This window comes from Jatropha curcas, chromosome 3 (assembly GCF_041381405.1).
Source record: "Jatropha curcas cultivar XTBG-Jc1 chromosome 3, XTBG_Jcur_1.0, whole genome shotgun sequence".
Classification (NCBI taxonomy): Eukaryota; Viridiplantae; Streptophyta; class Magnoliopsida; order Malpighiales; family Euphorbiaceae; genus Jatropha; species Jatropha curcas.
This window is the reverse complement of record NC_143153.1, coordinates 16,740,977-16,765,676: the sequence shown is the minus strand read 5'-3', so window position 1 is coordinate 16,765,676 and position 24,700 is coordinate 16,740,977. Positions and strand designations below refer to the sequence as shown.

The 24,700-nt window shown below is 34.7% G+C and overlaps 1 long non-coding RNA gene across 1 annotated transcript; it reads left to right on the top strand.

Moving 5' to 3' along the window:
• The first annotated feature begins 1,662 nt into the window (after positions 1 to 1,662).
• Positions 1,663 to 20,480, top strand: LOC119370222 (uncharacterized). The gene is made up of 4 exons (XR_016320216.1): positions 1,663 to 1,885; positions 2,042 to 2,097; positions 8,100 to 8,182; positions 20,214 to 20,480. It is a non-coding gene; the product is annotated as an uncharacterized LOC119370222 (long non-coding RNA).
• The last annotated feature ends 4,220 nt before the right edge of the window (positions 20,481 to 24,700 follow it).

The following is a 24,700-nucleotide window of genomic DNA, read 5'->3' as shown; positions in this document are numbered from 1 at the left end:
TATGGTCTCAATTGATAGATAGAATCAAGCTTTCTTTAACTTAAACCCATGTTAACTGCATTACAAGAATCTAGCTCTTCTCATCCAAAATTCATCAAAAGTTTTTCAATAAATTATGTAATAAATAAAATATAGCAAAATAGGGACCAAATATCAGTTACCTAGCTAAAAATTACATCAGAAGTTGATTATTTTCCAATTAAAATAACCGAAAACAGCTCAAACGCCCAAAGTTGATTCTGCTGGCGATAACTTGGCCGAAGCTAAGGAGAACGGTGGCTAATGGAATTACTGGAGATGTTGGAAATTGTAACCGGCAGGTCTTTGACAGGTTACGTTGGAAAAAGCAAAGAGGAAAGACGAGTCGACTATCCCAATCATGACAGATCGCAATCGCAGCACTTCATTTTGTTGCACCAACCGAAAACAGAAGAGAGAGAGAGAGAGCGAGAAAGGGAGAGATTGGAGCTTCGTCGCTGATCGTGGGTATTAGAGTCCCCGAAAAGTTGCAGAGGAGATGCAATTTCCCAATCGAACGAAGTCGAAGCTCTCCTGTGGCTACTGAATTCGCCAAAAACGAAAGGAGAAAGAGGAAGAGAGTCGGGAGCTTTGGTGAGGTGGCAATGTGGCAGGGAGGCAATGGCCGGTGAGGCGAAACCGACGCTGGCTTCAGGTGACCGGAAAACGAAAGAAAAAGAAAGGGGAGGGGCTGAGGTCGGCGCTAAAGGGGGAGAGGCTTCTAGATGATTTTGTTTAGGTTTTTGTGAATGATTTGGTTCGAATCGGGTTTGGTTTGGTCCAAATCATGATTTTATTTGATTTTAATTGATTTTTAATGGTTTAATTAACTCTTTAAGTTTGGTTTTAACAAATAAGGCATTTATTATTAGATTTTTTTTTAAATATTTCACAAGGCATACTTTATAAAATTTTAAATCTAATAATATCCTAAAATATGATTGGTTAAAATTAATATTTAGACTTTTAAATGAAAAACTTTTAAAAATGATTTTTCGGGTCGTTGTATTCTTTTCTAACATTTTGTTAAAATTGAAACCTTATATATGACTTTGTTAAATTGCCCCTTAATTATTTTATTGATAAATAAATCATAGGGGTATTTTTAGTAATTTCACATGTTTAGAAATTTAGTTTATTAAGATATGATTTATGCTCATATAGATGATTTATGATGTCATAAATTATTTTAATAAATTTAAATAGGTGTAGAGAATTAATTGTTGAATACATGTGTAAATATATAGATTTTATAGTGTATAGCCAATTTCTAGTCTTAAGATGAGAGGAACCTAAAATAATCTTAGCCTTCCATTTATAAGATATGAATTTTGCTCATATAGATGATTTATAATGTCATAAATTATTTTGATAAATTTAAATAGTTGTAGAGAATTATGTATATAATGACACATGTAAATATATAGATTTTATAGTATGTAGTTAGACTAAGTATGGCACCAATTTCTAGCCTTAAGATGAGAGGAACCTAAAATAATCCTAGGCCTCCATTTATAAGACTTTTGACCAAGTCAATATTGTCTCAACACAATGACAAATTACCACATTACCATTAATGAATCAATATGAGCTTTTAGATGACATTTTAAGATCTAATCTTTACCATTCATTTGGAGAAATGACCAAAGTGTCGAAAACCATCTAAAACCTAAAGAACCAAAAATGCTACGACCCATCTTCTTTTCCATCAAAATCCTACCCACCAAAACCAAGCTCTGTCCCTTTCTCCATTTTTTCTTCACAACACCATCAAAGACACCATTTTTGAACAAGTTCAAGCAAAAATATTAAAGTACCTAATCTAAGTAGATGAATCTTGCATCAAAATCCCTAATTTTCACCATTGGTAAGCTTTCTCTCATTAAAACCTATCTCTCTCATCTAAAATCTTAGCGATTTTTCAAATTAAGACTAGAAATAGGTTCTCATACATTTATTTATGTTATTCATGCATTTAGATTTCATAAGTCTATGCACTTATTTTAGATTTTTCCTTTCTTAGAAGGTTCTACATCTAAGAATAAGGGAAAGGAGGTGGTTGAGGCATAATGTTTTGAGGTTTGTATTTATAAAATCCATTCCGATATTTAGGTATTAATCTTGCTTGATTTGGCTTTTTGATGATATAAAATATGATTTTAATAATGAAAATTGATGCTTGATAAGTATATACCATGATTTGCACCTTAACATGATTTTATGAAATTTCCATGAATTTTTTGAAGCTATGTCCTAATAAGGGAGCTGCTATCTCCCTTTAATTTTGTGTGTATTTTAATTACTTGAAATCTTGAGTAATATGTTGAAATAATGTTGTATGTTCATTATGGAATAATTTGGTGAAGATTTTGATGTGCAATTTGTGCTAAACAAAGTCATGTGTGCCATTTAAATGTAAATTGAATTTTATTTTGATGATTTATGATTTGCTGATTGATATTGGTGATATTTATTTTGGTGTTTTATCAATTAAACATGTGATTTATGCTTTAATCATGCAAACTAAATCACCTATGGATCGGTTTGGATGTTTTTTAAATCATATGGATTATTTTGAGACATTTTCTAAGGATTTGGCAACATTTTTCTGAGCTTGGAAGAGTTAGGAACAAATTTGATGAACTATGGACTAATTAAGGATGACTAAGGACCTAATTAAGTAATTAATTATCACCTATATTGAGGCCATGTAATATTTGGGCAATATAAGTACTAATATCATAATTGGAACCTTAATTAAAGATTAAATGTAACACTCGCTGCCTAGTATTGGAGGATTAGGCGGAGGATGCTACATTGACCAGCCTAGCTCACAAATTAATCTTAAAAATTAATATATGAATTAAGAGTGATTATGTATTAACAAGTCTAATAAGTCCTTAAATTTTAACTTAGAAAATATTTTGGAAAATCCTATAGACAAACTGCAAGAATTTCCTGTAAAAACTGGACTTATCTAAAAACCTGTAAATAGAAAACACTTCTAATTCAAAGTCTCAATCATTTAACAAACTCCAATATAATCAAACTCAATCTCAATCTCAATCTCAATCTCAACTACAAAACGTGCATAATCCTTTATTCATCATTAAGATCATCATTCCCATAAATCACTCATAGTCATAGATATAATTCCATAATCATTCATGCATACATAACTTAAAATCCATTCCTACAACTTAATAATATATAAACCAGATACATGCTTTTAATATAAATTCTCATAAATAAGTCTCTAAAATATTTCAATAATCTTAACTTATACATGCCATAAATTTGAATAATTATAAGACATAATCTAAAGACTACCAAAAAGAGATCCTTACGCTCTAATGCTGATTTTGGTATACTAATAGAACCTTCGATCTACAACCTTCGTGTGATAATTGATGCGCTGAGTATAAAACTCAATGATGCTCATAAATCACATAAATTCCAAATATTGCGATGGCAACATACATTCAAATCAAGGTTTCATAATCAAGCTCATAATCATATAATCATTTGAATAGAAAACATGAATAAGCATTTATAGTATATGTGTTGGCATGATTTCAGCAACAAGCTTTAGGAAATTTTATTACGTTCAAATGGTGCAAGAATCATCTCGATTGGATGTTGTTTGGGCCTTAAACGGACCTCTAGAAGCCAAAAGCCTGAATAGGAACTAAAAGGGCAATGGTGTAAATCAACCCTACTAGTATCGACCATGCAGGTGGTGCTATCAGCCACCCCTGGGCAGTACCGGCCATGGCTACCAAGGGAGGTAGCACTAGTACCGAAGCTCAGGTGTCTGGTATCGACAAAGGCAGGCTGGTACCGGCCAGACACTCCTCAACCCTATAAATTCAGCCTCCTCCCCCCTATTTGGTACCTCTTGTTGCTTGATTGAATGTTTCTCAAGCATTAATAACTCTCTCTCCCCCTCAAATATGATTCTAAGGCCATAAATTTTGATTTTTACTCGTTTTCCTTAATTGATTAAAAAAGCTAACTTGGGTCTCAAACGTCGGTCCTTTCGACGTTCAATCACTTTGGACTTCCTTAGTTCAAAGTTATAATTATTATTAATTAAGGACTTAATCAAGCCCTCGTGCCCATCCTGAGCACTATTTTGGAGCAAGAATCGATCTCCTTGATCGAGAAGGCAAATCGTGGAACTCCGAAGCCGCACGCTCGCACAAATTGACCACCTGATCTTGACTTGACTTAGGGTATAATCACTAAACTTGAACTTCATCAATTAAAGCCCAGTCCGTCCACCACCTAATATTTTGTCAAGTAGCGCTCCAACACACATAAGTGCTAAACCGAGCCATAATCCAATAAAAAGGAATCGTAGGAGTTTCTACTACTTTCCATGACAAACCGACCAGTGAGCCCGTCTGGATCGACTCCGTCCTTTTGATCTTTCCTATGGCACTTGGAAGGGGGCTCACAGTTGGCGGCTATGCTGGGACTTTAACATTTTGTCAAAACTAAAAAATGTAATAAGAGGACTATAGAGTAGGCTTCGAATCTCCGGTTCGGGATTAAGCAAGTAATCACTTTTTGCATACATTCAGATGCATCATTTAGGATCCTTTCCCATTATTAGAAATTAAGCAAACTGTGTTACTATTACAACCTAAGGGCAATCTTCCTTAGAGTTGCCTTAGGTTGAGAAAGCTGCTCACTCAATCCTGCATACCTCTGATCCTTTCAGTAGGGTAAAGGGTTTGGCATACCAATCGTTCCATTTGATACAACATGGTCAAATGACGAAGTATATTGCAACTCTAGTGGATGGGACCCTTAAGCTAATCTTTTGTAACGACCTTAGACCGATCCCTAGGATTATATGCACTAAAAATCATGAAACCATTTTTGGCACAACATTCATACATTCAAGAATTACATGTCATGGACATAGAAATCCCCAAGCACTATACCCATGGTCAAGCCTAAACACCAATCCATGGTCGAACCCAAAACCAACCTAATGGCTAATCCCTAAACACCATTTAGTGGTAAAACCTAAACACCAAACCAACGGTCAAACCTAAACACCAACCAGTGGTCAAACCTAAACACAAATCCCTACTCAAGCCTTAAACTCAACCTAAGCACCTAAACTGGGGGCAATGGCCTTATCTAATCCTCAAGTACTGATCTAAACATTGCTTTCTAATTTTTCAAGCCTCAAACCCTAACCTAAGCTATTAAAAGGTCTTAAACCCGACCTAAGCACCTAAACTGGGGGCGAAAGCCTTGATCCAAGTCTCAGACACTAACCTAAGCCATCAAGAAGCCTTAAACCAAACCTAAGCACCCAAACTAGGGCAATATCCTAATCAAGGCCTCAAGTACTAATTTGAGCATTGCCTTCCAAATACCCAAAGTCTCAAAATTGACATGAGCTACCACAAAGCCTTAAACTAAACCTAAGCACCTAAATTGGGAGGCAAAGCCCCGATCCAATCCTTAAACACTGACCTGAACCATCAACAAGTGTAACACCCTGATTTCTAGAGTTATGAGTGACAGCTTGATAGATTCATAATTAGTACCAGATTGGAGTTTTGGAACTATTTTAAATCTTGAAGGGTGATTTTTTAGTTGATTGTGTTTTGATGTGTGAATCATGCATTGCATGTAGGGTTTCCATTAAGTGGATATTTGAATTGCAAAATTATGATTTCAATTGTTAATTTTAGATTGATTTGAATTATGTTTTGAAATTAGGGAAAAACTATTGGTTTTAATTGATTTTGACTGAAAGCTTTCAATTAAATGGTTTTAACCTATTTAAATTGATTTTAACTTATTTTAATTGTGACAAAGTAATTTTTTATAAAGCCCATTTACCATGGTGAGGACGTCGGATTTTTCCCAAAATATTGGAAAGAATCGTATCGAATGAGCTTGATTTATTCTATTTAATAAAACGACTTTCTTTTTAGTAAACCCGTTTAATCCTCGAAAAAGGTTCTCTTACTTTGGTAATAGTTTTATTTTGGAGTCGCCACCCTTATTAGGGAAAATTCTCAAATTAATCGATTCTTTGGAATCGAATAATCCGATTTTAAACAAGAGATAGAGTCCGGGAGTTAGGTATGAAATGGGAAGGTATTAAGCTAGCCTCCTATTTGTCCATTATTCTCAATAATTTAATAGTGCAATTAACTAAAAAATTGAGGTGTAAAACCTTTTATGCATTTTTAAAAAACATGTCAAACACACATTCAATCTCATCCACACAACATGAAATAAACCATCCAGAGAAGGGGAGGGAGGAGAAACAAATGACAAACCACCCTAGCTATTACAATCTACCCTCAAACCCTCCAAATTTCCAAATACCCAATCTATCTATTACAAACAAGCTTTAATAGGAATCCTTATGGACCCTTTACATTGAGCTTAACATAATGAATAAAACAATGATCCAAATATAAAGAATAACATACATTCATTCAATAATGACAAAATAATGAACGATAATGTTAGGATGTTCTAATACTAAAGTTAAAGGGGTTAGATTTACATAAACTAAACATCATTAAAGTAAAGTGCATAATAATTAAAGAACTGAAATTTAAAGTACTAGAATTGAAAGAACTGGAAAGTAAATGACAGAATAATAAATCGTTGTTATTTAATTTAGAATGAGATTTGAGTTCAAGAATTTTTTGTTCATCATGAATGATGAACAACTACAACCATCACTACTCATTTCCCTTCTTTATTTGCTCATCCAAATCAAAGTGAGTTTAGAATGCATTTTAAGCAAGAATGCATAAGGCATAACTCTCTTGAATCACGGAACCAATGCCTAGTTATTGATTTCATGTTGTTTGGCTTTCAAAATGAAGGTCCAGTGGCGCACGCCAAACATAGTGGCGCGCAATCTTACCCAGATCAGAATACCCACAAATGAGCATTCTAGAGCCTTCTGGGAAGAAGTGGCACAGGGCCCATGCTTGTGGCGTGCGCCACTACACTGTGGCTTGTGCCACTAACACCCAAAATGCCTCCTTTTGGTTGATAACTGGTTTTCCTCACAACCAGACTTAAGAGTGGTGATTTAACAGCAAAATAAAAAGAAAAAGAGGAAGAGAAAGGGTTTATACTCTCAGTTTACCTTGCTTTGAGGAAAAACTTGAGATTTGGATCTCAAATGGTAGAAACACCCAAGAACTTTGGTTCTTTGATCAATGGTCCGAGTTTGTTTGATTGATTTATGTTTTGGGAAAGATTGATTACCAAACCCACTAGAGTTTTGTGTATAGAAATGTTATCCCTTAATGCCAAATCAATAACACTTGCTAAGGATTTAGATTAAGGGGTTTTTGAGAATCAAAATCACGGGAGTTTGGCTAGGGAACCAAAAATTCCTCTTAACCCATTCCCCATACCTCTATTTACAGGCAAATGGGGGGAGGTGTTGCCCACTTTTAGGGCTTAGGTGGCAAGTGCCATTTGTGGGCCCCAAAAATGGGCCGAGTCTGGTTTGTACGAAATCAGCCTAGGTGGCATGCAAAATGAGGCACCGGGACACGTCACGAGTGTACCCGAGACACATTTTTCGGTCCTGTTTCAATTCGAACCTGAAAACGTGAAATTGGCCGGTTGGGTTGCATTTCTTAAACTCCGATCAGCGGTCTGAGAATCAAATTCATCGGATATCTCCAACTCACTTTATCACAAAAAAGGTTGTCATCACTGAGTCCTTTTGGGGCAAAAATTGAGCGTCTACACATGGGCCATAGGCCTACTTTGTAATTAACTAATATATATATATATATATAACAATGTCGTAGCCTCTCTTTCATATTGATTGCGCCTCCTCCTCTTTTTTCTTAAAGTGACCGAAACCTCTCTTCCAATTCTCTCTGTTGATTTTCTTTAATTCTAACAAAAGACTACAAAAAAAAAAAAAAAAAAAAAAAGAGTGAAATTATTGAGTGTGGTTTCTATTAAAGGAGATTTTAACAGTTGCATTCATGTTTACTGATCAGGTAGACTAAGAATCGTCATTAGTTGCATTATTTGATTGTGCTTTTTATTAATTGATTTAGAGAAGGGTGAACCTTCAAAGAGTGTGGAAGGCAAGAAAAAGGCTTAACTGGATGTAATTAAGCTTTGAATCGTGCAACCAAAGGTTAGTGCTTAACATATATGTGAATGTTTTATTTGGTTTTACACAATTTGCAAACAAGGGTTTATGTAATTGATTTGGGGGTTTTTAGTGAATTTGATTTTTTTAATTGAATTTCATGTTATGAATGAAATATGTAATGTTCCTTGAGTGTTCTACTCTTATTTAGCATGTTTGAAAGTGTTTTTAAAATGTTAATGTTTGATTCTTGAGAGGAAGAATTGATTTGGCATGTTTAAAGGCTTTAAGAGAGTGAAATCTAAGTAACTGGAAAACCCAGATTACACTGTCGTGTTGCTTAACATGCCCAAGCTGTGTAGTCTCCTAATTGGTGAGATGTGGCCTGCTGACATGGACATGTCAGAGTACACGGCCTGATTGTGGACTTCCCTGACTCTCACAATGCAACTATGTATTTTTGACCTACTAATGATGCATAAACACTCCAAAAGCATACCTAATGTATCTTTGATGTGGTTTTTTTTAGAATCTTCTCTAATTAAGACTAAAATCTCACATGAAAACCAAAAAGGAAATAAATAAGATATGAGTCTTGTTTAATTGATTTTAATTAGGAAGTATCACTTCATTTAACTTGATAATATGACCTAATGGTTAAACGTAAGTTTGGATGTGGCAATTGAGTAAACTAGGGTTTAGCATTGGATTATGAAATTAAATGTAAGTTTGGATTATGAAATTGGTTAGGGTTGATGAAATTGATTGTTTTAATGTTCTATTAAGGTCAAATGACATGCATTGCATGACTACATGATAGAACGAACTTAGCTAATCTACTTGATATGATAGGCCAAGCCGATGCTAAGATATCTATTTGATCTTTCACATGTTATGAGCTAAGGTATTATTTTATGATGCCTAATTAAATATACGCGTATTGAATGACAATATCATGTGTAAGGTTGTTAGTTGCACATCGATGAATGAAACTTTATGAAAGCATGAACTAGAATGAGCATGCATAGGATTTATGCAAGAATAAAGGTGTGAATAGTTTTGATCGGTGAAGTGAAACATTTATGAGTCAATACATGATTTTAAGTGATAAGAAATGCTACATTGTTTGACATATCACTATGCGTGTTGCCTAATTACACCTAATTAAGTCATTGGATGTATAATTAGTATATTTGGTGCTTGAATTAAGGAAATGGATGTATGATTGTATAATTAAATGATTAACTAAATGATTAGTAAGTTTAATTGGAAGAATGATATACGTGTATGTAAACTTTAATTGTGGGTCAAACAATTTATGTTGTTGTTCACCATAGTCCAATTAATGTTAATAGATACATTTATGATAATGTTTTTATTAATTAGCTTAATTGGAAATATGAAAGGTTTGATTTGTAGAGCTCTTATCAGACCTTGGCTTGTAACCCATTTCGTTATTGGTTTTGATTGAACCATAGACTGGTGAATAGGATTTCCTTTCCTTTTTCTTTTGCAGTTGCTTTATCCGATCTTCCTTCTTTGCTTGCTTCCACAGGCACTACAAAAAAAAAACAGTATTTTGCGACCGACCAATCGGTCGCAAAACGTAAGAAATCGGTCGCAACAATGCTTGTCGCAAAAAATTTTGCGACCGATTTTTTCATCGGTCGCAAATTGACGACCGATTAGTTGGTCGCAAAATTAAAAAAATCGGTTGCAAAATTTGGTCGTGTTTGCCATTGGAAACACTGTCGCAAATTGGTCGCAGAATAAGTCTGTCGCAATTATGAAATTCGGTCGCAAATAGTAAATTTAAAGTTTTTATTTTTAGTCGCAAATCGGTCGCAAAATTAAAAAAAAATAAAAAAAATAAAAATTATTATAAAACCATAATTTTAAATTGCACCTGTGAAAACTGGCATATATATATATATATATATCACAAACGCAACTCAAAAACAATATAAAAATGTAATTGTTATTGTACTGAACAAAATGTCAAAAAACAATTGGAAAACTAAAAAGGTCCAAAATCAAATCTACGAGGTTGCTCATCTGCACGATCCAATGTGGAATCGCCGGGAGGAGTACCTGCTGGATGTGCTGTAGTGCCGGGAGGGGTGACCAAGGTATCGTCTGCAGCATCGGGATCAGGAGACGGTAGTGGCTGCTGCTGAGACGTCGAAACATTTCGATCTGTAGTAGGCGCAGGATCAGAGGAAGAAGTACCAGCACCGGGCTGACCGAACAACCGCATGACATGCTCTCTAAGTTCTGCAACCTGTCTCTGCTGATCATCAACACGAGCCCATAATTCAGTAAACTCCTCGGCACTACGCTCGGGTTGTGGTCCTGAGCTGGCTGTAGAAGCGTGAGCTGTTGAGCCGCAGTAAAACTGTGATGCCTGAGACCCGATGCCGTATACCTTCCTCTTCTTCTCGCCCCCTACAGCCTCGAGATAAAGTGCTACCTCGTCAATTCTTGACTCAGCTTCAGATTCATCAGTCTGAAAAGAAACAAGACGCTCCCAAGCTGTAGTATAGTTCTCCTGAAAACAAAAAATTAATTTATCAATGCAATTGCAAGCTTGATTATATTGAACTTTATACATCTTCGCAACGAGTAGAGGGTAAATGTAAATATTATTCATTGTTACTTACATTGACGCTTACCGCACGTCTGTCGATAAACATATTAAGATCGTAGTCCTTCGTGTGAGTGTAAGTAAACACCTCAATCGGTGTTGGCTCAGGACCTAATTCTTTAGCCTGTAATTAATTTTTATGCATGATATATTAATATATATAGTGTCCTTTCATTAAACATCAGTTTCATATACTGTGACTAGTTGACTTACTAATAATCGAGCTGTCTCTATAGCAGATATTGATCCGCCTGTGTGTCGAGAAGGTCCTGCTCCATCACCACCAGTCTCATTGTGCCTGTTTTGTGCAAATATCTCCCGCTTTCTCTTGAATGCAGGATCCTCCCAAGCCTTTTGCCAGCTCTCCCATATCTCCTGAGACACGCACTGCTGCTTCTTACCACTTCTTCTCATCCTATAGGTGAAGTCAGCACATCGATCAGCGCATAACTTCTCCCAGGCCACTTTCAGCATAGCCATAATTGCCTCGTCCCATATGAAATGCTTCTGCAAAAAAATGAAAAATAGCGTTTCAATACTAAAGAGGTATCTTGATGAATTGTAAACATTGAATGATGATATAACTTAAACCAAAGCGTACCTGAAACTCCTCCCAATAAAAGTCTCTCGCCTCTTTTGGTACGGCATCCCATGTGTATCATTCTTTATGTAGTTGTAGCTTGATTATCCTCATAATTTGCCTCGATGCTCGAAAAGATGGATATATGCTGAGAAAAAAAAACACAAGTGAAATATAATTGGATGAAAGCATCACAATCTGAACAAAACATGCCTTTGGAAAAAGTGAATAAGTACTTACTGTCCCGCTACCAAACTGAGGCTGATACGTGGATCTGATGAAGCTGCAAAAAAAGTGACAAATGCTATAAATGCAGATAAATAATTAATATATAATTGAAATGACAGTAATGACATTGATGATTACCTTGCACAGTAGGTGATTGTGCAGCTGGTGGAGACTGTACTGGTCCAGAAATGGGCGTAGAAGAGGAAGGAGCAGAAGGAAGTGATGGCGGCAGTACTGGTCGCTGAGCAGAGGATGAAGCCCCAGACGTACCTGAAGAAGAAGGAGGGATAGACCCTCCTCATCCACGGGCACTGCGTCCTGGGCCACGACCTCCACGCGAACCACTGCCGGACGCGTCTGAATCAAATGCTCTGCCTCGAGCCATCTATACTGCAGATATCAGAACCTAGATAAAATGAATTTATACAATTATATGAATTGTAGAACATGTGGTAAATATGAGTAAAGAAAGTTAATAACATTGAAATTCTTTATTAATAATATTAATTAGATATATATTTATCAATTTGTAATAGTAAAACTGCTCTAAGTATTAAGTATCTTTAATATCATCTACTTCCTCCTCTTCTTCATCTTCTTCCTCTTCTTCATATTCATCTTCTGAGGTACCCATGATGATTTGATCTTCTTCCTCTTCATCATCCGATGCTCTTATTTCAACATAAGATCGGCTTTCATCATCCAATCTATCCGTTAAATCTTCAACAACTTGCATCGGTTGCGTATCAACCCTAACTTCTTGAAATGGCTCCGATACTGCGAGTGAAGCAGATTGTTTGGTGTCAAGTGCATGAACAACTAATCTAGCCTTGATTTTACACACTGCCATCCAATCGCAACGATCTCGTTTAAACGATGGATATGGGACATAGTACACCTGTGCAGCTTGCATTGCCAACACAAAAGGTTTATACTTTGTATATCTTCTTCTTTGATTAATATCTACCAGATTATACTTAGGATGAACCTTTGTGCCAACGTTTGGCGTAGGATCAAACCATTCACATTTGAATAAGATTGTGCACTTCATTGGTAGACCTTGATATTCTAACTCTAAAACCTCAACCAATTTCCCATAAAAATCGTTTGACACATCACTATAGTTTGATCCCTTTATGCAAACACCGTTGTTCATTGTCTTTCTACTTCTTCCATAACCCTCAGTGTGAAACTTGTAACCATTTACAAAGTAGCCAGAGTAGGCATTAGCAATCGGTAGAGGTCCCTTTGCTAGATCCATAATGAATCTATTACCAATATTGATTCCCGAGCTTCGAGCCTATGGGAAATAGTAATGACACGAGTGAATTTAATAAATGTACATTCCATGTTGTGCACATTGAAAGTAACCTACATAATATTTGAACTATTCTGCACATTCGAAGTCCAGTTTTGCATCAACTGTAGTATCAGTCAAATTAGGATTTTGAAGCCGCAAAAGATTGATATATTTCCTGTTTATGAACGAACCAAATTATCATAAGTATGATTTAACTACGCCCCACACCGGGTTTAGACAGTTTACAATATTTATACTTACTGTACAAATGGTGTAATCTCTTCACAATTCAGCAAAATATAGGTTTGAGCCGCTCGTATCTCTACATCAGTCAATTGTCTTTATTTTGATTTACCAATCGTACGCCCAGGATAGGTGAAAATTGTTAGATTTCCTTCAAACTCAGATTCTATTTGATCTCCTCCGTCATCGTTAAGTTGCACTCTTCGATGCTTGGTGAAAACATGTTGTTCAAAGTAGTGTGAACAGAAGGTGGAAGCTTCTTCCACCAAATATGCATTACAAATTGAACCCTCGACCTTTGCCTTATTGCGCACATTCTTTTTAATTTTCTGCAGGTGTCTGCCATTGTACAATGCCAATATGTAAGTATGAGTTCAAATAAATGATGTAATGATTAGAATGGGATGTTAGTGATTCACCTCTCAAATGGATACATCCATCGATATTATACAGATCCTGCTACACGACATTCATAGGGCAAGTGAACCGGCAGATGTTCCATAGAATCAAAGAAGCCGGGTGGAAAAATTCACTCCAATTTGCATATCACTACTGGGATTTCTCATGCTAATTGGTTCATATCATCGCATCGGATAATAGTCATCGTCAATTCCTTGAAAAAGAGACTCAATTCTGTCATTGCTTCCCAAATTTTTCCTGGTAATAATTCTCGGAATGCCACAAGGATTAATCTTTGCATGAAAACATGACAGTCATGGCTTGTCATGACAAACAATCTGTACTTCCTCATGTCCACACATCTACCCATATTTGAACAGTATCCATAAGGAAACCTTAATGATCGTACCCATTCGTACAATAATTGCCTTTGGGGTTTATCTAAACAATAACATGCCTTTGGAAACTTCCCAGTAAGTACAGATTGCTCGAGTTCTAGTTGACGATAAATTTCCTTCATGTCTGCTCTCGCTTTTGCATTATCCTTGGTTTTCCCTTTAATGTTCATGACAGTGTTGAACAGATTTTCAAACACATTTTTTTTCTATGTGCATCACATCAAAGTTATGACGGATAAGAAGTGAACTCCAGTATGGCAAATCCCAGAAGACGCTTCACTTTTTCCACCCGCTATTCCTGCCAATTCTTGCATTTGCCTCATCTGCACCTAACTCTGTAACTTTCATAAGCCCCAGATCTTCAATTTCTTGTAATATTTCAGGTCCAGACTTCACAGGTGGAGGGGGTTCAACAATAGTCGTGTTCTTTTTAAAGCATTGTCGATTTCTCCTCCAAGGGTGAGATTTCGGTAAGAATTTGTGATGACAATCAAACCAACATTGTTTACCTCCATTTTTTAGTGTAAATGCATTAGTGTTTTCCATGCAATGAGGACAAGCCAATTTGCCTGCCGTACTCCACCCATATAACATTCCAAATGCTGGAAAATCACAAATGGTCCAAAGCAAAATAGCTCGCATTATGAAATTTTGATTGGTCAAAATATCGAATGTTTCAACCCCATATTCCCATAAATAATTAAGTTCAGCAATCAAAGGCTACAGAAACACATCAATTTTGTGTTTCGGATTAGTAAGACCAGGAACAATAACACACAAAAACATATATTCATCTTTCATACACATTGACGATGGTAGATTATATGGTGTGACAATGACAGGCCATAATGAATATTGTTGTCCTGATTGGCCAAACGGCTGAAACCCATCAGTACAAAGCCCCAATCTCAAGTTTCTCATATCAGCAGCAAACACAGGATGAATGTTATCAACATGTTTCCATGCTTCAGAGTCTGACGGATGAGTCATTATACCATCCTCATATTCATGCAAAGCATGCCATGTCATGTGTTCAGCTGTCGCCTTAGATGCATATAACCTTTGAAGGAGAGGAATAAGAGGGAGATAATACATCTTCTTGAAAGCCTTCTCTCTTTGTACTCTACTAGTCCCCTGACCCCACTGTTGATATCTTGGAAGATTACAAAACTTGTAGTCTCTGAATTCCGAGTCAACGCCCCAGTATATCATACAATTATTACGACAACAATCAATCTTTTCAACGGGTAATCCCAATCCCCAAACTAATTTTTTTGTCTGATAAAAAATATCAACCTTTGAATGGCCTTTAGACAACATTTCCTTTGCTAACTGAACAAAATCATCATAACACCTTTCTGAAAAATAGTGCTCCGCTTTCATGTTTAGTAATCGTGCCACAACAGATAGAACTGAATGATTCTTGTATCCAGGCCACAGTTCACTGTTAGCTGCACTTAGCATGTCAAACAATTGTTGTGCTACTACGTTTGGTGATTCCTCCATATTATCCCAATGACATTCTACTCTACTCGCATCGATTACTATATCATTGCATTGATTATCATATCAAAATTGATAAGGCTAACCTTCTAAACTTACCGGAATATAGTGGTCTAACCCATTGGAAACTCGAGGTTCACCATGATGTATCCATTCGTAATAATTTTCCACGAACCCATTTTTGCATAAATGAAGTTTGACTGTATCGATGTCTAAGAAGGCTCTATTTCGACACTTCTTGTGATTACATGGACACCTCAACTTATTACCATTCATACAACTGGGATTACCAACTGCAAACTGTATAAACGCCTCCAATCCTTGCAAGAACTCTTGTCTTAATATCCCATTGACTTCGAACCTCCAGTACATCCAATCTCGATTAGTTTGAACTTTTTTTACCTAATTAACACTGTGTTTATAAAGGGTAAATTATATGTAATTGCATTAGTCTAAACCATTCTTAAAACATGCCACAATGTAATGTTCAATTTACACTTCTAACTTACTTAGGTTATTTTTATAATAAGGGTAACTATATATAAATGTAAACTCACTAAGTTCATTTATTCAATACAAAGGTTATATATATATATATAAACCTACTATAATAAAGGTAAGTGCACTATTCCACATATTGAATTTTTTGGAAAAAAATCCGGCAGCATTTCGGCACAATACAATCAAATCTCAAATACAAAGACACTTCAATAAACACTTCTATGTCTTACCAACATTCTCCAAAGGCAAAATGGCCACTACTAGGCCTCCAATCCAAGCGCATCATTCATTAAAAAAAAAAAAAACATATTTAAGAATAATAACGACAATAATATAAAAAAAATACATATTTTTACTAGTTTTTTGTTTGCTTAATATTTAAGAATAATAACAAAATGGACTAGTTTTTTTTTTTTTTAATATGTGTTATACATATTTGTACTCGTTATTCTACTCGTAATGTTTTTTTTAATTTTTTACTTATGACATACTTAAAATGTAATGATATTTTAAATTGACAAAATAATTTAAATTAGGTTTAAAATTAATGATTTAAACTAAATAAATTAACTATCATTACTCTTTTAATTTTTTTATAATTAACTATTAAAAATTAACTATCATTTTTAATACTTAACACTATTAAAAAACTAACTAATTTGTTTTGCACTTAACATGACATGAAACTTGCTTCCTAATTATTAAATTTTTTTCAAATATCCCCTCCATTCCTCATAATCAAAAAAAAAAAAAAAAAAAAAAACACTAACATAGAATGTTAGTACAAAATATATTCCAACGTCCTTTAAGCATCTATACATGATACGTCAAAAGAAAAATGTACTATTGGGTTTTTTGCTTTTTTCCCCTTCTGATAGATATCTGTAACTGTGTTTTCAAACAATGTTCTATTTCACTCTAGCCCATTTATGAAGCACATCACTTTTTCATTTTCTTTTTTATTTGTACCTAAAAATGGTAAAGCACTAAGCACATCTAACATTCTCACACCTACTCTTTACAATCACAGCCATTTGGAATTTATTTTTTTAATTCCCTTGTGGGCTTTTATTATCACTTTAATTTATGAATTTAATACAATTCTTAATCTTGATAAATGGTCAATCTTATAAGGCACTTGGGTATTAAATAATTTAAATTTATAATCTTCACTTATAATTTACTTAATGCATTAAAATAACTTCTTTTTAAATACAAATTTAAAAAAGTTATATACAATTTCTCAAATAAATAAGAGTGTATTAAAATTTTCATTTAAATTATTAATTATAAACAAGTGTTGCTCAAAAAATCACATTAATTACTGCACAAAAGAAATGAAATATAAGAATAGACTGAGTCGAGGTTAGTAAAACTAACTAATTTAGTTTGGTTTAAACTGAATTAACCGAATGCTTGCATCTTTGCATAAAATTTGTGAAATATTTTCTAATTATTCGCATGTTAACTTATTAAAATTGATATAGAAATAAACTTTACAACTGTAAACTTATTTTATTTATTAGTCACGTGCATACTTAATCAAAAACATATTTAATTTATTTTATTATTTTTCAATTCATTAGAAAAGAAAAGGGTAAACTAGAATCAATGCATATGTACTAAATATAGTAACAATAATGATATTAATAATAATAATAATAATAATAATAATAATAATAATAATAATAATAATAATAATAATAATAATAATAATAATAATAACAGTAACAATTTTAATAACAATAATAATAATAATAATAATAATAATAATAATAATAATAATAATAATAATAATAATAACAGTAACAATAACAATAATAATAATAATAATAATAATAATAATAATAATAAAATATAGAATGCACCTAATTTCAAATAACCCTATCAAATATACCAAAATCGCAAACGCAAAAAAATAAAAATAAAAATTCGAAAAAAAATAAATCGCAAAACTTACCTCAACTAATGTCCAAATACCGCGAACGGCGTTGAGGAGTGGCCGGACCTGCAATGGAGCGGAGGTGGCAGCGTAAGGAGGGGCTGGAGCGGCGCTGCGAACGGAGGAGAGGAGAGGAGAAGGAGAAGAAAGAAGAAAAAAGAAGAAGGAGGGCGTCTGGCGTTTAAAGCCCTGCGGCCGCAAATTTCATTAAAATCAGTCGCAATTTTTAACTCTGCGACGTCGTTTTACTTCGCAATAAAATTGCGACCGATTTGCGACCATATTCTTCGATCGCAAATAATCGATCGCAAATCAGTCGCAAATAGGTTGCAGATTTTATTCCTCATTTTGAAGCACGCAATTTTGCGATGGAAAAAAGCGTACTCGTAGATCGGTCGCAAATCCATCGTATATCGGTCGCAAACTGAAATACAAACTTGCGGAAATTTTTAGCGCTATAATTTGCGACTGTTTGTAAATAGGTAGCAAATCAGTCGCAAAATTGTGACCGATTTCTGTTGGTCGTAATTTGCTTATTTTTTTGTAGTGCGGGCCTTCTCTTCTACCTTCACCACTCTTGACTGTATTACTTCTCATGACTTTGGGCTTTCTTACCTAAGCAATGAATGTAAAGTAAGGAGTTTGGTCTGACTAATTGGACATAAATAAATAATTGAAGGATCATTATGCTTAAATGATGTTTAAATTGAATAATGGTAAGCCTAATGCTTGATTGGAATTGACATAGCTTAATTACACATATAGGCTTAACCTATACATAAGTCAAAAAGGCACTTAGGTCATTTAAGTTGATAATAATACATGTAACACCTAGTTATAAAGTTTAATTAACTACATATGTGATTGATCAAGTGTTAAAAGTCTATTAGGGTTTTGGATTTGGAATTGATAAACTTATCAAATTGTATCAATCGAATGTCTAAATGTAAAATTGAGTATGCTATAATGCTAGTACTTGATTTGTTTGAGAATTGGATGTTTCTAGCCTACTTATCTAGAATTCGCTGAATCAGCTTAAGTTGCTTAAATGTGGAAGTTGATTTGATGCTTAATCATACTTGTTAGTCAATGGTTGGGAGTGATTAAGTTGTTTGATATAATGCTTTTTATGAGAATAGTTCTCCGTACCTTATGTGTTAAAGAGTTGAACCATGACTAATATAGAGCCGAAATGAGGCAAGTATGGGAATTGATTATGTACTTGTTCCTTATATGATTGAATAATGATAAATAAATAATTTCTTGATACTATGAATATGAAATGCTAATATGGTGAATATGCTATGAGTATTGAGACACATGGGGACCAATGAGTTCCTTTGTGTATAATTAGGTTGAAGACACAATCAGGTACGTCTAAGAATACCTATAATGGTATATTTTGAACCTGTGAGATCATATATGTAATTGAATTGTGATATGAGTATAACATATAACTAAGCATCTAGGCCCTTATTACGTACTTGGTTGAATAGTTGTATGAATGTGGATATGTTGATATTGATATACTAAGCATGCTACTGATTACTGGATTTGAGCTATGATCATATGTTGGACACAGAGTGTTCCACTCAGGATGCAGACGCGCTCCACCGTTTTATAGGCTTTTGCCACCGTTCTGTAGGCTTTTGCCTAATCTGTTCTGTTGTCTGATTCTGAATTCTGATACCTATTCTACTTCTGTTTCTTTTGAGTTACTAATAAAGCCCATAAATAAAAGAATTAAAGTAATGTAATTGGTGTTATACAATTATAGTGTATGTTATGAATATATTTTGTAAAAACTATATGTGTTTTGATGACATTCTGATACTGCAATGAGACTGTTAATATCATGATATGATAAATATTATGGATTCATTCTGATATAGAATATGTCTTCAATTCATTCTACTATGGAATCTGTTCTGTATTTATGTTGTTATGGTATTTGCACTGATAACTTACTAAGGTGGTATGTTTAAGAAAATATGATCTTTGACTACCTGAATTGTCAGTATTCTATTATATTTAGGATTGATATGAACTTAATGAAATATGATTTTCTCATGATTTTATGATAGTAAATATGTTGAGTAAGGAACTTAGATAATATGAACTATAATGATATCTATTGTTATGATACTTATTGGATATGTCTGTTACATAGATTGAGACTTGTGAATCTATGATTATGATAATGGTGTGCCCTGAACCTTAAATAATCTGGTTGGATAAGAATTTAATAGAACCATATATGATTTGTATTTGTGATTATATCTATATGTTACGTGCCACTAAGTTTTATAATCAGCGCGAAGATTTTTATTTTGCATAGGTTTGAAGACCTGAAGTTGTTGATTGATTCCAAGTTCTAGTATCAGAGGAGGATGATCTTCAGTTCCATAGACTTAAGGGTGAGTCTATCTCGATCATGACATGTAATAGTCTTTCTGAATTATTGAGAGAGTTTTAGATTTTACTTTTAAGATATGTAAATGGCTAGTTCAAAATTTTTTTTTGATTTTGGCTTAAATGTCTTAATAAGTTTCATTATTTGGTGTTTTGGTAAATTGTTTGAGGTTTCATTGAGAAACTTAAACTATGAACGCATCTTGATTTTCTTTTAATATTAATGGATATAAGACTTCACATAGAGGTGATGTTATTTTGTGTATATAATGTTCTAGAATATGATTATGTTTCAACAGTTTTGATAAACCTATTATTCGGGGAAAACTTTTACAGTTTTGTTGTAGATTTTTCCTAATTTGTTTTATAAGTTTGTTAATGGGTCTTCCACTTTTTAAATGACTTTTAAACCAAACAGTTTCATAGTTATGACTAAATAACTGGGCAGATTATAATATAGTAAGTATGGTTGTGTCTCTGGCACAATAATGTGGCATCTCCTACCTGGTCCCACGGGAGTGAGAAGGAAGTGTTACAAAAAGCCTTAAATCTGACCTAAGCACCCAAACTGGGGGCAATGCCCCGATCAAGGCCTCAAGTAGTGATCTAATCATGGCCTTCCAAATACCCAAAGTCTCAAAACTGAACTGAGCTACTAAAGAGCCTTAAACCGGAGCTAAGCACCCCAAAATACCTTTATAGCCTCAAACATCGACTTGAGCTACCAAAAAGCCTTAAACCCGACCTAAGTACCAAAACTAGCGACAATCCCGACCTACACCTCTATCACCAATCTGGGCATTGCCATCACCAAAATACCCAACTAAGCATCTTTGAATCCCAAAAGCCCTAAATCTGACCTAAGCACCCTCAAAAACTTTAAACTGGACCTAAGCACTTTGAGAACTCAAACTGGGGCCAATGCCCTAATCCAAAAGCCTCAAACCTGACCCAAGCACACCTGTAATGAGCACCACCAAATTCCTAAAACCTCAAATCTGACTTGAGTACACCCAGATCCTCAAATTTGAACTAGACAAAACTAAATCACCAAAAGCCTTAAACCAGACTTAAACACCTCAAATTTCCAAAATTCCATAAACACCAACCTAAACATCATTGTATGCTTTGAAACTGACCTAAGCAAGCACAGACCCCTTTTTTGTTTGCTTCCTTCAGAGAATAGGCATGGCTACTAGTCCTACAATAGGGTTGAGACAAATGGTCATTGACATGTTCTGAGAATAAAAGACCCATTTCCGGAAGATACTCTCTGAACAGTAAGATTGTTGGCGCGTGTCTTTATGCCCCCGCTGATCCGATGAGGATACGAGGATACAGAATGAAAAGTTAATGCTATCTAGAAGTCTTTTAATCCAAGGATTTAAATTAAACCGATTTTAAGTTTCTGGTTGCATCAGAGTTGCGTCACGCAGCTAGAAGGTGCGTGACGGCACTGTCAGTTGCGTCATGCAGCTTGGATTTTTATGACGTCACCAAAAATGACGACATAACGATTTTTTATTCTGTCTGAGCGACATGCGACACGTGGCTATGGTCCAGAAAAGAAGCTGTGTCACGCGACCATCAGATCCGTCACGTAGCTATAAGCTGCGTGACGCAGCTATCCTCTGCTGCCCACTTCTATAAATTCATCTTTTTCTCTCAATTGAAGGGGTTGGTTTTTAGGGTGTTTGAAAAACACACTTTTGGCTACATTTTTCTCCAGAGACCCTTTTGAGTTCATTTGAAGAAAAATTGCCATTAGATATTAATCTAGATAAAAACAAAATCATAAAAAAGAAAAATCAAGAGAGAAAAAAATATAAGTATTTGAATCCTTGGTGACAAAGCTTCTGGGAGGTCTTAACCATCATCTGTTAAGGCATTTAAGCCTTTTACAATCCTCAATCTGAGGATTAGGTAACTCCTTTAACTTTTCTTTGTATTTTTATTTATTTTTGTGGTTTTAGTAGTTTAAACTTCTTTAGACTGTATTCTGTTTATCTTTGGACATTTGAGGTTGTCTTAAAACATATTTGGATAAAAAATGATCTAAACGAACCATTTAAAAAAATAAGCTTGGATCAGAGTAGTTGCGTCACGTAACCAGTGGATCCGTAACGGATCTGGAAGATGCGTGACGGAACTGTTCATATACAAAAATTTTATTTGTGTACCCAGTAAACAGTTGCGTCACGCAACTATCGGATCCGTAACGGATCTGGAAGATGCATGATGGAACTGTTCATATTCAAAATTTCATTTCTATACCCAGTGTTCTATTTTCCAGACTGTGGATCTAAAATAAGTTTCTAATGGATCTGGAGTTCCAGGGATAGTTCCGTCACGGAACTACTAGATCCGTCACGGAACTACTAGATCCGTCACGGATCTAGAAGATCTGTGACGCAACTGTTCTAAGATTCCAGAAATAATTTTTATTTCCTTTAAAAAATAATAAATTTTGCACAAATTAAAGTTTAATTTCTCTAATAAATCCGAAGGTGTCCAATTATGAATAGATTGCAATTTAATTAAGTTTAGAGTACTAAAATAAAATTTTGCATATATGAATTTTTCAATTTTAGGTTTAATGAAAAATGAAATTAAATTTATGGATTTATTAGCAATTTGCATGTTTAGGATTAAATTAAAAAAATAAAATATGATTTAGGTGCTAAATAATGATTATGCATGATTTTTGGTTTTTGGTTTTTGGGTTTAATTTTGAATCGGGTAGAATGTAGTTTAGGTTCGGTTTGTTGCCCGCCTTGAACCATAAGGCAAGAGCGAGCCTTTTATTTATTTAATTTAATTGCTTTGAATGATTATAAATGTGGTAATTGGACTTGATTGGGACGATTAAATAATTTTCCATATAAGAACTCGGTCCGATTCATTTGGGTTGGGTTTAATTAAATAAATAATTTAGCTTTTCTAACTAAAATAAATTACAGATCGTAGGTTAAAAGAGGCCGGTTTTTCCCGGCGTCGGCTTCCAACAGGCCGGCGTACCCAATTTCCTTACCCAGAATCGCATTGGTGCGCCTGACTAGTCTTTTAATAATTTGGCCTTAAATAAAATTGGGTTTAAAATGGAGTCACTATTTTATAAAATAAAATTGAAAATGGACCCATTGCCGAAATAATGGGTGGCGACTCAAAAATTATTTATAAGATCGATTTATCGGCATCGTATCCAATAAAAACGTTTTATCACCACTTTTCATAATAAAATTACTTTCAACAATAAAATGAATTAAAAAGGGATGTTTTCCAGTCCACCGGGGGGGGGGGGGGGCGAGGTAAGGAAAACAAATTGGCGACTTCACTGGGGACTACACCTGCTAATCCTCGGTTATTTTTAATTAGTCGGATGTAATTAGGAATTAACTCTAAAAACCTATATTTCCTAAAATTGGAAATAAAATTGGTTAGAAAGCCGTAGGAAAATTCTTTAATCGTCCTTGTTTGTTTATTTGCTTTCCTTTATTTTTCTAAGTTCTTGCATCCATACTGCATTACTTTCTTCTCACCACTTTCTACCTGAAATTATCCCTCGGTATTATTGTTAACTTTGGAGGTGGATCCAGCCTAAACCTTGCGTTTTAGGCACATCCACCTGAAAATTAGCAATTTTACCAACCGTAAGCCTAGTACCTTAAAAGGTGTGTCAAAAGGAGTAGGCCCACATGAAAGCCCGAATCCTGTTTGCGGAACCTAGACCTTGTAAGCCTAATGGACCAAAGCCCATGCATGTAGTTGAAAAGCCCTAGTTACTTCCCCATAAGGAAAACCTGAATCTATTTGCTATTGTTTTGTCACATTCATTCAGAGAGTTTTGTTCACGCGTGCCTTTAGGCCCCCACCTGATCCGATGAGGAAACGAGGATGCAAAATGAAAGGTTAATGCTATCTAGAAGTCTTTTAATCCAAGGATTTAAATTAAATTGATTTTGAGTGTCTGGTTGTGTCAGAGCTGCGTTACGCAGCTATTAGGTGCGTGACGGCACCGTCAGCTGCGTCACGCAACTCTGATTTGTATGCCACACGTGGCTGTGGTCTAGAAAGACAGCTGCGTCACGCAGCTATCGGGTCTGTCACGCAGCCGAGAGTTGCGTGACGCAGCTATGCTCTGTTGCCCTACTTCTATAAATTCATCTTGTTCTCAGTGGCGAAAAAAAAAAGAAAAAAAGGTTTTTAGGGCGTCTAAAAAACACACTTTCGGCTAGGTTTTTCTCTAGAGACTCCTTTGAGTTCCTTTGAAGAAAAACAACCATTAGACATTAATTAGGGTGAAAACAAAAATCAAAAAAAAAAAAAAAAGAGAAAATCAAGAGAAAAAAAGTGAGCATTTAAATCCTTGTTGACAAAGCTTCTGGATTACTTTAACCATCGTTCGTTAAGGCA